This window comes from Argentina silus (assembly GCF_951799395.1).
Source record: "Argentina silus genome assembly, chromosome: Y".
NCBI classification, from domain to species: Eukaryota; Metazoa; Chordata; class Actinopteri; order Argentiniformes; family Argentinidae; genus Argentina; species Argentina silus.
This window is the reverse complement of record NC_139654.1, coordinates 45,571,468-45,586,981: the sequence shown is the minus strand read 5'-3', so window position 1 is coordinate 45,586,981 and position 15,514 is coordinate 45,571,468. Positions and strand designations below refer to the sequence as shown.

Sequence of the window (15,514 nt, the reverse complement as noted above, 5' to 3'; positions counted from 1 at the left end):
TTTCATCAAGTTTGAAGCCATAGTTTTGGCGCGGCAGCCGTTTCTTTCATTTTGGGGCCTATGTGTTTTTCGACCTTGAAATCGCAAAAAAGGCGCGAAAACATGGATTTGTCTCTCCTGCCGCTAACACACTTCCGATAGCTTGCAAAGGCCTAAAAAACACAAGCCGCCCTTGAGTTATTGTGGGAGAGACTGTTTTCATCAAGTTTGAAGCCTCAGTTTTAGCTGGACAGCCGTTTCTTTATTTTTGGGGTCTGTGTGTTTTTCGACCTGGAAATGGTAAAATAGGCGCGAAAACATAGATTTGTCTCTCCTGCTGCGCACACACTTCCGATAGCTTGCGAAGGCCTAAAAAACACAAGCAGCCCGTGAGTTATTATGGGAGAGACTGTTTTCATCAAGTTTGAAGCCATAGTTTTGGCGCGGCAGCCGTTTCTTTCATTTTGGGGCCTATGTGTTTTTCGACCTTGAAATCGCAAAAAATGCGCGAAAACATGGATTTGTCTCTCCTGCCGCTAACACACTTCCGATAGCTTGCAAAGGCCTAAAAAACACAAGCAGCCCGTGAGTTATTATGGGAGAGACTGTTTTCATCAAGTTTGAAGCCATAGTTTTGGCGCGGCAGCCGTTTCTTTCATTTTGGGGCCTATGTGTTTTTCGACCTTGAAATCGCAAAAAAGTCGCGAAAACATTGATTTGTCTCTCCTGCCGCGCACACACTTCCGATAGCTTGCGAAGGCCTAAAAAACACAAGCGGGCCGTGAGTTATTGTGGGAGAGACTGTTTTCATCAAGTTTGAAGCCATAGTTTTGGCGCGCCAGCCGTTTCTTTCATTTTGGGGCCTATGAGTTTTTCGACCTGGAAATGGCAAAAAAGGCGCGAAAACATGGATTTGTCTCTCCTGCCGCGCACACACTTCTGATAGCTTGCGAAGGCCTAAAAAACACAAGCGGGCCGTGAGTTATTGTGGGAGAGACTGTTTTCATCACGTTTGAAGCCTCAGTTTTGGCTGGACAGCCGTTTCTTTATTTTTGGGGCCTTTGTATTTTTCGACCTGGAAATTGCAAAAAAGGCGCGAAAACATGGATTTGTCTCTCCTGCCGCGCACACACTTCCGATAGCTTGCGAAGGCCTAAAAAACACAAGCGGGCCGTGAGTTATTGTGGCAGAGACTGTTTTCATCAAGTTTGAAGCCTCAGTTTTAGCTGGACAGCCGTTTCTTTATTTTTGGGGTCTGTGTGTTTTTCGACCTGGAAATGGCAAAATAGGCGCGAAAACATAGATTTGTCTCTCCTACCGCGCACACACTTCCGATAGCTTGCGAAGGCCTAAAAAACACAAGCAGCCCGTGAGTTATTATGGGAGAGACTGTTTTCATCAAGTTTGAAGCCATAGTTTTGGCGCGGCAGCCGTTTCTTTCATTTTGGGGCCTATGTGTTTTTCGACCTTGAAATCGCAAAAAAGGCGCGAAAACATGGATTTGTCTCTCCTGCCGCGCACACACTTCCGATAGCTTGCGAAGGCCTAAAAAACACAAGCGGCCCTTGAGTTATTGTGGGAGAGACTGTTTTCATCAAGTTTGAAGCCTCAGTTTTGGCTGGACAGCCGTTTCTTTATTTTTGGGGCCTATGTGTTTTTCGACCTGGAAATGGCAAAAAAGGCGCGAAAACATGGATTTGTGTGTCCTGCCGCGCACACACTTCCGATAGTTTGCGAAGGCCTAAAAAACACAAGCAGCCCGTGAGTTATTGTGGGAGAGACTGTTTTCATCAAGTTTGGCGCGGCAGCCGTTTCTTTCATTTTGGGGCCTTTGTGTTTTTCGACCTTGAAATCGCAAAAAATGATGGAAGTGTGAGATTTAAAAAAAAGCTATTTGTATTTCTGCAAAACTCCCTCGAGACTTCATAGGGCCATTTTAATGTATGTCGACCCAAGAGAGGTTGTCCAGGAGTTTGAGTTTATTTGAATTTATAGTGCAATGCTACCCGAACGTAACAGTGACACTGTATTAGGTAACATTCATAGTGTAACGCTGACATCTGTTTTACTCGTTCCTTCATACTTTAACTGTGTGTCAACTCTCACCAGATCCCCATTGAGATGGACCTACAGAACACTCTGATGCCCATACGGCCCATCAAACTCAAGCTGCTGTTCCGCTGCCAGGAGTCCAACGACAACCAGCTCAAAGCAGACAGCCAGTGATGAGGACCTGCCCTGCTGCAGGTCTCTCAGTTATTATGTTACACATAGATCTAGGATAAGCCCCAACACTGGCTACTTTCAAAAATGGGCTTAAAAAAAAAAAGGGCTTCGCTTTTGCCTTAAATTGAAACTAAATTGGCGCTAATAATTGCACTGTGACCCTAAAATGCACTGTGACTTTTATTCTTTTTTTATGTCTTTTATGCGTTTTTATTAAAAAAAAAAATCATGCTCTTTCCTTTTTATCTATTTTAGAATTGAATTGCCTCTGTGTATGAAATGTGCTATATAAATAAACTTGCCTTGCCTTGCCTCGCCTCGCCTCTGGGCTTTGCTGCTACTGTATGCTGCTCTCTTTGTATCTGTCTATTAGTGGAGGTCCAGGACTAGTTGTACAGAGACAGTTGTTGTCTGTCGTCTGCAGTGCAGGGATTTGCATGTGACTTGTGTATGTTTTGTACTCGTCTGGTAGTGGGTCTCTATCATCACGCTAAAAACGTGTGTATAATCACAAACTAAATCATAACATGAGAATGAACAACATGCCATCAAAACATGACAATAAATAGGTGTTAGATTAGATTCAACTTTATTGTCATTGTGCAGAGTACAAGTACAGAGACAACGAAATGCAGTTAGCGTCTAACCAGAAGTGCAAAAAAGCAGAAAAGTGCAATGTGAACAATATATACAGGTAGAGCAGTATAAGCAATATATGAGCAGTATAAGTAGTGCAGTATAAGCAGTATATGAGCAGTATAAGCAGTAAATGAGCAGTATAAGTAGTGCAGTATAAGCAATATATGTATTAACAGTAACATTATAAGCAGAATAAATATAGAATGCAGTATGAACAGTATAAGCAGTATATGAGCTGTATAAGTAGTGCAGTTACCAATGTATTGGGTCTATCTATGGGTATCGTAGTGCAGCAGTAGTCAAAATGTACCTGCATTTTGTCGGTTGAAGTGCCATCTCATCTGTCATAAGATTTGACTTGTAAAACTGAAAAGTAGGATACAACTAATAGCCTAAATGTATAAACACAGAACACAACCAAAAAACAACATGGGAAAATCGTTTACGCATCCTCTGCAGCAGGAACAGTGCAGAGAAAAAGTATGTACAGTAAACCCCATAACTGAATACACTTCATACGCTTCAGCAAGACACACAACGCCTATACTGCAACAAAGTAAAAAGATGAGACAGACACGTGTCTTCAATAACTTGCATGTTTAATCAAAATACAAGCATTCGGCACATCGTTAACTTGTAGGAAAGTTTAATCAGGTTTTATCAATTGTATTATTTTAAATGTGAAATAAATAGCATCAGTGCAGAGGCTATAACACACTACAAAAGTCACATTAAATCACGGAAAGTAGGCTAGGCTAATTAACGGAACTATATGAATATACAGCCGGAGCCCAGTCCAGGGTTCTGAAAGCGACAAGTAACAAGTGTGCCCATCAACTGTCTAGATATTAGGCCTATACGTAACATTTAGTCCTCCACTTTATATCACAGCCAGTATAACGTTTAAAATGACTACAAAACAAAAGCAATATAGTCTACAGTGAACGGCGCATTGTCCATTTGTCATACATGTCCAAACAGACCCGCTCACTTGAATAGGAAAGTAGCGCGGCGGTTCGTTGCTTCAGCAAACCTCTCGATGACTTTACTGTTGAAATCCATCTGTCCCTGGATCAATGCATTTTCAATGGAAAGCATGTCAAGGCCGTTCAGTCGCTGGTGTCTGTTCTGTTCTGACAGATGTATAATGTCTTTGAATCCAGCCGATGCCCAAATAGTCTCCACCAAAAATCATACATGGGAAACAGAACAGCGCATGTTTCGAGGTGGTAGCGGTTAGCCATCTCTTTTTGTCAAACCATTCCTGTTGGCCCTAAACGTTTTATCTCCAACTTCTCTTCCAAAGGCAATGTACTAAACCGCATGGTCAACAAATAATCTACACGATTCAATGTGAAAACTTTAGCTAGCTAGCATTAGCGATAGACGTACAGTAGATGAACTGAATTGCTTTGTGATTATTTCCTGTCATGTCAGACCACGTTAACGACATTAGCGTTTAATAGTTTTTCGCCACCTGTTGCTAGGCAGAATTCATACCCAATATAATTTGCGTGAGGTTTTCCCTGCTTACGCCAAACACGCTCACGTTGTTCCCCTCGCAACGATGGGGCAAGAGTGCTCCGCTGCCCCACAGCAGAAAGACGGGACAGGGAGCGCAGTCCGCACACACTAGTAATTACTAGTAATTAGTAATTACTCCAAAAACAGCACTATACGAATTATGAGTCAAGTTTATTATATTTATACACACCAATTTCACCATTTAATCTATTTTGTATTAAATATAAAAGACTTATTATTATTACTAATAAAAAATAGGACTAATAATTGTTTCGTATTTGTAATGTACTTTATGAGACTTTATGTTTGTAATGTACTTTATATAGAAAAAAACCCTGTATATCCCCAAATTTGATTCTATGCAATATGTTTTTTCAAATGTTGTATTTGTCTTGTAGGCTACTTTTGTGTCAGCCGTATATTGTGGGTAAAATGCACTATAAATTCAAATGAACTTAAACTTAAATGTGTATTGCAGTGGAATCCTAACTCGAGATCCGCGTGTAAATCGAATCAATTTCCCATTGACATGAATGCAAGATTTACGCGCGCGGATTTGGAGTTAGGATTCCACCCAAAATGCGTTGCTATTGGTATCATTATGACGTTGATATGTACACAGAATTGAGAATGTTCTGCAATAATACACAAAGTTCTTGAACTTTTAGTTTAGTGGCATAACGAACTAAGACGCAACCTGAACCTGTGCAATCAGTATTACCAGAGTGAGATATAAAGAGATTATAACCGGAAGATTCGGCGCTTATACACAGCCTACTGACTGAGGTAGGCTAATGTAGGCCAGAGATGTAGTATAGTTGACATATAGTATAGTTTTATAACACTTGTATTTGTAAATACTTGAGACGGCATAGGCCGACTACCTTTACAGCATTTGGACAAGGGACGCGTAAAAATGTCACTGAGAGATATCTGTCACTAGGAGATGATATTCCCATTAAGTCGAATTCAGCGTTGGATATTTCTATATGGCTAAAAACTCACATCTTTAGAAAGGCCTTCCTTTAGGTCCTGTCCTCTTGTTGTTGTTAGTGTTTTGTTTGTGTTTTTGTTTGTGTGTCTATTGCACTCAACTGCACAGGCTTTGAAATTGTCGGCTACAAATGAAAAACACATTCCAAATAAAATATATTTTTTATTATTATTATGAGAGACCTAAATGCATGAATTGAATTAGGGCTTTTTTAATTTTGCCGAGGTCTTCTGCTTATTAGCCTATAGGCTCCTACCTGTACCAGGCCGATTCCAGTTAATAAAATGTGCCCATTATATGGCCACTGATATTTGACCTGTTGGCCACAATTGTAGGCTATATTTCAAGGCGTGTCAACAAACATAGCCAGCCAACCCACACTGGAAGCTTTTGCTGACTCTAACATAGGCCTCTGACAGGACCAAGTCACTTCGAACCATTGCATCGAACGCTGATAAGAGTTGTTAGGCAGTGAATTACCATGATAGTCATTCCAAACCCATTATGACGCCAGCCGAACGCACATTATAGATAATAACATTTCTTTGCTGCCAATCGTTGTACTGGTATTTGTTGACTGATTCAGAAGGGCAAACTCAAAGATTGTTATACCATTCTCATTTGGGGAATCTTTCTGACATTCCTGTTGCATTATAGTATGGGTGTGTGGAGATTATTTCAATCATTTTTGTTTGTGTTCTATCTACTGAAGGTGCATAAAAACAATGGAGGTGAAAACATATATGAGTATTGAGGATATCAGGAAGGAGCATGAGAGGATTAAGACAGAGAAGGCAGAGTTTGAGAAAAAGATAGAGGAATATGAGAAACAAAAGAGAAGGGACCAAAAAGTTAGGCAGAGGGAGGAGGAGATCCTGGCCAGAAAGGCAGAAAGACTGCAGGAGGACAGGAATGAGTTCAATAGGGAGAGGGAGGAGATGGACAGTGGGATCAAGATCCTCATGATGGAGATTGAGAAAGAGAAGGAGTCCTCAAAGGAGATACTTAGAAAGGCTGAGAAGGCAGAGGCAGAGTTAAATATGATGAGGAAGGAGAGCGTGAAAATCCAAAGAGACGGACAGAAGGTGGAGCAAGAAATGCTCAGGATGTGGAAGGAGAAGGAGACATTTCTCAAGGCCAAGAAACAGATGGAGAAAGAGATGGAGAAAAATATGGTGGCAGTCAAGAGGAGAGAGACCCTGGTGATGGAGGCCGAAGAAAGACTTAAACTGAGCAAGGAAAAAGAGAAGGAAGAGCAGGAGAAGGAGACCTCAAAGGAGATGCTTAGAAAGACAGAGAAGGTCGGAGCAGAGTTGCAAATGATAAAGAAGGAGTGGATGAAAATCAAAAGAGACGGGCAGAAGGTGGAGCAAGAAATGCTTGGGATGTGGAAGGAGAAGGAGACATTTCTCAAGGCCAAGAAACAGATGGAAAAAGAAATGGAGGCAGTCAAGAGGAGAGAGGCCCTGGTGATGGAGGCCGAAGAAAGACTTAAACTGAGCCAGGAAAAGGAGAAGCTAGAGCAGGAAAAGGAGACCTCAATGGAGATGCTTAGAAAGACAGAGAAGGTCGGAGCAGAGTTGCAAATAATAAAGAAGGAGTGGATGAAAATCAAAAGAGACGGGCAGGATGTGGAGCGAGAAATGCTCAAGATGTGGAAGGAGAAGGAGACATTTAAAAAGGATAAGAAACAGATGGAAAAAGAGATAGAGGCCATCAAGAGGAGAGAGGCCCTGGTGATGGTGGCTGAAGAAAGAGCGAAACAGAGTCTGGAAAAAGAGAAGCTAGAACAGGAGAGGGAGACATTGAAGAAGGTGAGCATGGTGACGATTAGAGAGATGGTAGAGAACCTATAGACTAAGTAGATGAAGGTGATTGTTGCTAGTTTTACTATAGCATTTAGTCCATGACCTTCAACTCTCAGTTGAATTTGTCCAATTCTTGTCTCACCTTGCACTCCCCTCTGATGTTACTTTTTTAATTTCAGATGAACGATGGCTCCCCAACCCTCATGTTCTCGTTGAGAGCGACTCCTCTGATGGCTCAGCTGGTACACAATCAGGCAAACCAGGGGACGAGCCTTTCTGTCAAAAGCCTTGTTGATGTGGCCCTGGCTGAGAGCGTGTGGGGGTGCAGAGATAAGACAGGGGACTGCACATGCCGACACCGTTAGCCTGGAAACCTCAACACAATTGGCCGCTATTTAGTGCTATGTGTGCTTCCCTTTCCCTTCACTCAAATGTTGTGGATGACATGTACATAAAGCTATACACTGGTGCAGGTGTGATGTTATGAGAGCTTTAGCATTTAGCATTTCCTGTTTCCAGGCGTTCTATTCACTTCTAATAGGACAAATGAAGGTACACTTGCCTCATAAGGCTCATTCTTGTTTCATTTGTCCTATTAGCTCCTACTGACCTCACTTTACACAGACACAGAGGAGGAGAGACTCAGACTCATTAGAAGTTTATTACTGGATCAGTTTACAAAACAAAACAAAACTGCATGGAGCGTACAGTACAGCAGAGCTTGGAGTACCAGACATGAACACACACCTCACATGCACACACACATCGGAGCTGTCACAGTGGTATACCTTGGATCACACACAGACACACACACACACACACACACACACACACACACACACACACTCACTCTCTCTCAGGGCTGCATGCGGATAGCTCCATCCAGTTTGATGACCTCTCCATTGATCATGGGGTTCTCAGCCAGTGATGTCACCAGGTGGGCAAACTCTGCAGGGTCTCCCAGGCGCGAGGGGAAGAGCACTTGGCGGGCCAGGAATGAACGCACCTTCTCAGGTTAACCCGCCAGGAGAGGAGTGGAGAACAGACCTAAGGAGAGGGAGAGAGAGGTTGTCTGATATGGAGAGGAAGGGGGGGGGGGGAGGAGTGTGTGAAAGAGTGCGTATGTATGTGTGTGTGTTTACTGACTGGGTGCGATGGTGACCACACGGATGTCCATGGGTGCCAGGTCTCGGGCGATGGGTAGAGTCATCCCAACAATACCCCCCTTAGAGGCTGAATACGCAGCCTGACCCACCTACATAGAGAGAGAGTGAGAGTGAAGGAAGGGGCTGTTGAGACAGTGTTTGTGTGTGTGTGTGTGTGTGTGTGTGTGTGTGTGTGTGTGTGTATGTGTGTGTGTGTGTGTGTGTGTGTGTGTGTGTGTGTGTGTGTGTGTGTGTGTGTGTGTGCGTACGTGCATGGTGCAATGGAGGTCTTGGCGATCTGTTGGTTTTTGTGTGTGATTGGCTGACGGTACTGCAGCATGTTGACCTCTTCCTCACTGCAGGGTCTACTTCAGTTGGAGCAGTCAGAGAGCACAGCCTGGGCCCCTGCAACCAAACATACACCCTGAAATATGGTTTGGACAAAGGATCCCAATGTCAAGATAATATTGCTGTAGGGAGGCTCGTCTATGACACAATACCATGTGGAAATGTCAATGATTTTCTAAAGATGAGTGGATAGTGGATAGTGGATAGTGGATAGTGGATAGTGCCTGGTGAGGTCGCAGACTTCAGGCAGATTGTTGACCTAATACGAAACATTAGTATTTTATTTGGACATTATATGATACTTTTGAAGCCCTGAAATAGTGGGAGTATGTTTACAAATGTTTTTTTAAAAACCCATTGAATTAAAGTTGAGAATCTCTACTTTGACCCCATAATAATTGTTTGATTTCAAATCCAAGTGTAGAGCTAAAAGAACAGAAAATGCTTCCTCTTTCCAATACTTATGAAGAGCACTGTATTCATGTTAATCAGTTGCTTCATTACTGTAATATGTGATGTGTTTTGAACTAGTATTTTGAAATACTGTTTTTAGGAGCCAATGATATAAAACAAGTGCATACATGTAAAGAACATAACACATTTTTAGAGGAGTTCAAATATGTAAAATTCAGTATTACTCGAAAGAAAATATTTGCCCAAAAATATTTGCCCCATAGTCCTTCTTGAATCAATGGGTCTGCAAACTATTAAAACCCGATAGGGATCAAACAGGCAGCAACTATTAGCAGGATGTTAAGATAAAGGCCGACAATAACATCACTGAGTTTTGCCCTCTGCGCAGGGATCCCCTTTCAATCATTCACTAGCCATGGCTTCAACTTCACCTCTCACATACTCTTTCGCCTGTGTTTCATGATCTGAAACACAGGTGTCATGACGGGATAAAATAATCACTTCAGCAGACGTGTCCGGGGTTACTCAGAAGAAGCGATTGAACCTGTAAAGATGGGTTACCTTCCGTACTTCTCCACCGAGACATGGACTCTCCTTGCCTTACTCATCTCTCTGATCGGAGTGTAAGAAGTTTTAATAAAAAATATTATTTGTTAGTTAGTTAGTTGTGATAATACATACAAATGATAGTATTGATAATTACAGTTATCTAACAGTTTCAATGATACCTATGACTTGATCGTTTTGCTTTTGTTTCAAGTCAGATTGTTGATTTATATTTATTCTGACCAGGTATGGATACTGGCCATATGGAATATTCAAAAAACTAGGCATTCCTAGTCCTAAACCCATCCCTTTCCTCGGGACGATAATGGGATATAAGAAGGTTTGTAGAGATTAAGCCCATAAACAACAACATTGTAGACTCATCCATGATGTGTGTTGTTGTGGTGAAAGCCATGGGAGCTGAATATGAATTGTTTTACCCAGAAAAATGGGCAATAAAGCTTTTGAACGAAAACGAAAAGAGAGGAGTGAGAGCCGGTCTGTAGTGGAAAAGGGCCATCATAGACTAAGCCACAGTTCAGGTTTATGACAAGCATTTATGAACTGGCTATTTTTTATTTTTATTTTTTTGTTCCCAGGGTGGTTTCACCAATTTTGACACAGAGAGCTTCCAGAAATATGGGAAACTGTGGGGCTGAGTCTGCTAAACTGATCCTGGTTATTGTTAACTATGATGGATATATGTATCTCTCAGTGTCTACAGTATACACTCTTAAACCAGGCGGACACCGTGCGATTTTCACAAACACAGACGATCCAACCGACGAAATGGTCTCATACACCAAGACAAATGATCTGTCTTGATGCAAGTACACTGCCCAAGCAACAATTTCATGCTTCCACATTAATAATTTGAATCTGTTATTGAGCGATTTAAGTTTTAAGCTTTTAAGTATTCTGTAGTATGGTCCCAAACACAACTTGTGCGTTGCCAATGTTTGACAACATCCTGGATTCTCATTGGTTGAGGCTCCTATATTGCCTCTGAGCACGTCTCAAACTGCATGAATAAAGAGGAGCCACGACATGTCAGAATTCAAATCGGAAGTGATTGTGTCTTCCCTCCATGTCATTGAAAGGGCAAAAATGTAATTAAAAAAATAAAGAAAAAAAGGGTTCTAAAAGGATTCTTTGGTTGAATAACTCTTATGGGTTCCATTTGCAGTGCCCTGCGTAAGTAATGGTCCAAGCATTTTTTCTTCTTTTGCATTATGCAAATGTCCAAATTAAGCACTCATGTTCAGTATTTGGTCCCCAATCCTTTGTATGCAAAAGTGCAAAAGTCTGTGACCCATTGACCCAACCAGACGCTGGGTATCTTCTCTGGTAATGCTCTGCCAGACCTATATTGCAGCGATTGTTGTTTGTTTTTTTAGGATGTTTTGCCCTCCTCTTCAGCAAATTAAATGCATGTTCTATAGGATTCTATAGGATTCTCTTTTTGGCCCTGAATAATTTCCTAGTTGCTATGGCAGTATGTTTTGGGTCATTGTCCTGCTGTATGGTGAAATGCCGTCCAATGAGTTTGGAGCAATTAACTTGTACTTGGACTGACAAGATGTTTCTGAACACTTCTGAATTCATCCTCATCAAAGGAGACAAGTGAGCCAGTTACAGTGGAAGCCATACATGCCCAAGCCATAACACCCCCTCCCCCATATTTCACAGATGATGTGGGATGCTGTGGATATTGGGCAGTTCCTTTTTTTCTCCACACTTTACACTTGCCATCACTCTGGTACATGTTTTTCCAGAACTCTGCAGGCTCTTTTAGGTACTTTTTAGCAAACCGTAACCTGGCCAGCCTGTTTTTGTGGCCAAGTAGTGGTTTGCACCTTGCAGTGTAGCCTCTGTAGTTCCGCTGGTGAAGTCTTCTGCGGATGGTAGTCTCTGACTCATTGACGCCTACCTCCTGGAGAGTGTTCCTAATCTATGGGGCAGTTTTTTTTATTTTTATTTTTTTATTATGGTGAGCATTCTTTGGTTATCCACGAGAAGTCTTCCTTGCCATTTGCGATTTCTTAGCTCACCAGTGCTTTCTTTCCTTTTAATGAAGTTCCAAACTGTTGATTTTGGTAGGTTTAAGGTTTTGGCTATGTTTCATTTTTTTCTGATATTTCAGCATCATAATGGCTTCCCTGACTTTCAATAACATCTCTTTGGTCCTCATGTTGACAAGACACCAATAGCAGACTGCACAAATTATGTGATGGAACACACCTGACGAACACACCTGTCAAGCCAATTGTCCCATCACTTTAGTGTAGCCTGAAATAGGGGGATTATGCATAAAAATGTTGTAATTTCTGAATGATAAACCAATATATACACAAATAACATCAAATAAAAGATGAGAATCTCTACGTTCTCATTTCAACTCCAAAAAGAAGAAAAAATGCTTCACTGTCCCATTACTTTCGCACGGTACTGTATAACCTTCTGTGGAAAAGGGTTCTACATGGAACCCAAAAGGTTTCTTCAAAGGGAGAGTGGAAGAAGAACCCTTTTTGGTTCTAGGTAGCACTTTTTTTCTAAGAGTGCAGGATCTGTGATGGGTCTGTCTGTCTCTATCTACGGTATATTCGCTTGAATGCCACAGCCTATTTGAGTATTGTTGCTGACCATGTGCATCCCTTCATGGCCACAATTGACCCATCTTCTAATGGCTACTTCCAGCATGATAATGCACCATGTCACAAAGCAAAAGTTGTCTTAAACTGGTTTCATGAACATGACAATGAGTTCAGTGTTCTTCAGTGGCCTTCCCAGGATCTGAATCCAATAGAACACCTTTGGGATGTGATAGAACGGGAGATTCACATCTTGAAAGTGAACCTGAAAAATCTGCAGGAATTGAGTGATGCAATCATGTCATCATGGACCAGAATCTCAAAGGAATGTTTCCAACATCTTGTGGAATCAATGCAACGAAGAATTGAGGCTATCTTTGTTTTTGCTGGTGTGTAGGATCTATGATGGCCGTCAGCCCATCCTGTGTATCATGGACACAGCCATGATCAAAACCATCCTCATCAAGGAATGCAACTCCCTTTTCACTAACAGGAGGGTAATACGCTGAATTGAAGTTGTTGTATGGGGAAAAAAACATAAGGACTCCTTAAATAGATAATATCATTGTTATTATAGCATTATTAATAGTAGGTTAATCTTCCAGTATATAATTATTATTATTTTTCTAGAATATCTATCTCAAAGGGCCTCTGTATGACGCCGTGTTTATCGCTGAGGATGATGCATGGAGACGGATCCGCAGTGTCCTGTCTCCCTCCTTCACCAGTGGGCGGATCAAAGAGGTACAGTCCCATCTCTCCTCTCCTTCTTTCATTCATTCCTTTATACAACACAAATAAATGAATGACTAACAACTCTGATGCGCGCGCGCGTGTGTGTGTGTGTGTGTGTGTGTGTGTGTGTGTGTGTGTGTGTGTGTGTGTGTGTGTGTGAGAGTGTGTGTGTGATTTGTGCTATGTGTATAGTGTGTATTCATTGTTGTTTGTTGTTGTGTGAAGCAGCAACTTTAATGAATTAATCCAAGACAAATTTTCATCCGGGACAATAAAGTATATTTGATCTTATCTTCGATAAGTTCAGTGGTCAGATGACAGAGTATAGAATAATAGTTCATCTTTGGAGTCACTTATTCTTTGACATAATGTATCCTGTATGGATGTATATTCTCAGGCTATATAAACATTAAAATAATTCCTGTTTCAAACATGATATTAATATATGTTTTGCACATATTAATCCACGTATCAATCATGATATTTTTCCATGTATCCTTCCCAACTCAGATGCTCAGGATCATGAAGCAGCACTCTGGTAACTTGGTCAGCAATCTGAAGAAGACGGCTGATAACGATGAGCCCATTGAACTAAAGGAGTGAGTATTTATCTCCGAGACGATAAGGTGAATTTGTAATTTCAGTGAACTCCCCGTTTTATTTTGTAGTTGTGGTTCTGGTAGTCAGAGATTGTGTGGTTGTGTTCCAGGTTCTTTGGACCATACAGTATGGATGTGGTCGTCAGTACTTCATTCAGTGTCGACATCGACTCCCTCCACAACCCCTCCGACCCCTTTGTGACCAACATCAAGAAAATGCTCAAGTTTGACATCTTCAGCCCACTGTTCCTCACAGTCGGTACAACTGCCCCCATATAACTTTCAGTCATTTTGTGCTTAATAAATGAAGCTATTGATTTCATTGATTAGACTGACATGAACCACACTGCCAATGGTTTGCGCTCTACTCATTTGACAAACACATGGGCCCTGTCCAGAACCAACCTCTAGTTCCTAAATGCTGGACACTTGGAGATCTGAGTGGATTGGAAACAGAAGTGTCTAGGGATAGAGCCTAGGAGTTGTTTCTGGACAGGGCTGTGCATTGAATAGGATTGGAGTCACGTATCATGGTATTTCCTGTTCCTGTTTGTAACCGTGGCATTTCCTGTCCGTCCAGCATTCTTCCCCTTCATGGGTCCTGTTATGGCAAACAAGGAGGTATCCCTATTCCCTGCCTCGGTCACAGATTTCTTCTACGCTGTCTTTCAGAAGATCAAGTCCAATCGCGTTGCTAGCACCAGGAAGGTATGTAAATATATCTGATCAAATATACGATCTTCAGCCAGTATTGTGTAATACAATTGTAGAGATTTGGTAGCATCTGGTAGTTCTCATGTGATTTTGATCTGACGTAAGCCTGCTTCCAGAGTCGGGTAGATTTCCTGCAGCTGATGATAGACTCGCAGAAAGACAGCAACTCAAAGGGAGAGGAGCAGAGTAAAGGTGCCTGCCTTAAACACACACACACACACACACACACACACACACACACACACACACACACACACATCCACACACACACACACACACACACACACACACACACACACACACACACACACACACTGTATACTAGCATCTAACACACACACATACAGTACCTGCCTCAAACACCTATACCTACAAACACACCTACCACCCCATTTCTCCCATCATCATAGGATTGAGTGACCATGAGATCTTGTCCCAGGCAATGATGTTCATCTTTGCTGGCTATGAGACCACCAGTAGCTCTCTGTCCTTCCTGGCCTACAATCTGGCAACCAACCCTCACATCATGACCAAGCTGCAGGAGGAGATAGACACTGTGTTTCCCAACAAGGTAACCCCTCTGCAGACTCCTATATAGTACTATTCATGTGGAACAGGTGATAGTGACAGTGACAGTGTGATAGTGACATGATAGTGACAGTGTTTTAGAGGGTACTGATGAGTGTGTAACCCCTGTGCACTGCAGACTCCTACAGATGGTTAGATAGGTGACAGTATTTTGCAGTGTGCTAATGTGTCTGTAGCATCCCTGTGCAGACTTCTGCCCAGTATTATTCATTTGAAACAGGAAGTAGATAGGTGTTGTTGGAATCTTCAGAATAGTTAAAAGGCCAGTACCTGAGGACCTGAGGGATCTACAGGGTATATACCTTAAAAGCATGTCTGACATGCAGTGGTGTGCATGACCATAGAGTGATTTCTAAACTAATACAATTATCTTAAAATAAATTATAAAACTAACAGGTAATCAGTGCAGAGACTTGTGTGATATGTGCTCTCCATCTGACTCGTGCTGCTGCATTTTGTATCATTTGCCAAGAGCTTTCTTTGGTCGACCAGACAGGAGAGTGTTACAGTAATCAAGGTTGCTAGTAATACAAGCATGCATTTGTCTCTCAGTGTCAGCCTGGGAGAGGAAAGGTTGCACCTTTACAGCTGTGTTCTGTAAAGGTCCATGTAATATTCAAGCGTTCTAAAAGCTTCCTAACGGTTGTAATGACTATCTTTAATC

General features: G+C 41.9%; 1 pseudogene across 1 annotated transcript in view; it reads left to right on the top strand.

Moving 5' to 3' along the window:
- Window positions 1–15,514, top strand: part of LOC310824152 (cytochrome P450 3A27-like) — a 230,821-nt pseudogene that overhangs the window by 63,865 nt on the left and 151,442 nt on the right. Inside the window, exons 12-18 of the transcript in view lie at window positions 2,089–2,201; window positions 12,612–12,711; window positions 12,845–12,958; window positions 13,460–13,548; window positions 13,659–13,800; window positions 14,385–14,454; window positions 14,673–14,833. The product of the transcript in view is annotated as a cytochrome P450 3A27-like (transcript). The remainder of the gene's footprint in view (window positions 1–2,088; window positions 2,202–12,611; window positions 12,712–12,844; window positions 12,959–13,459; window positions 13,549–13,658; window positions 13,801–14,384; window positions 14,455–14,672; window positions 14,834–15,514) is intronic.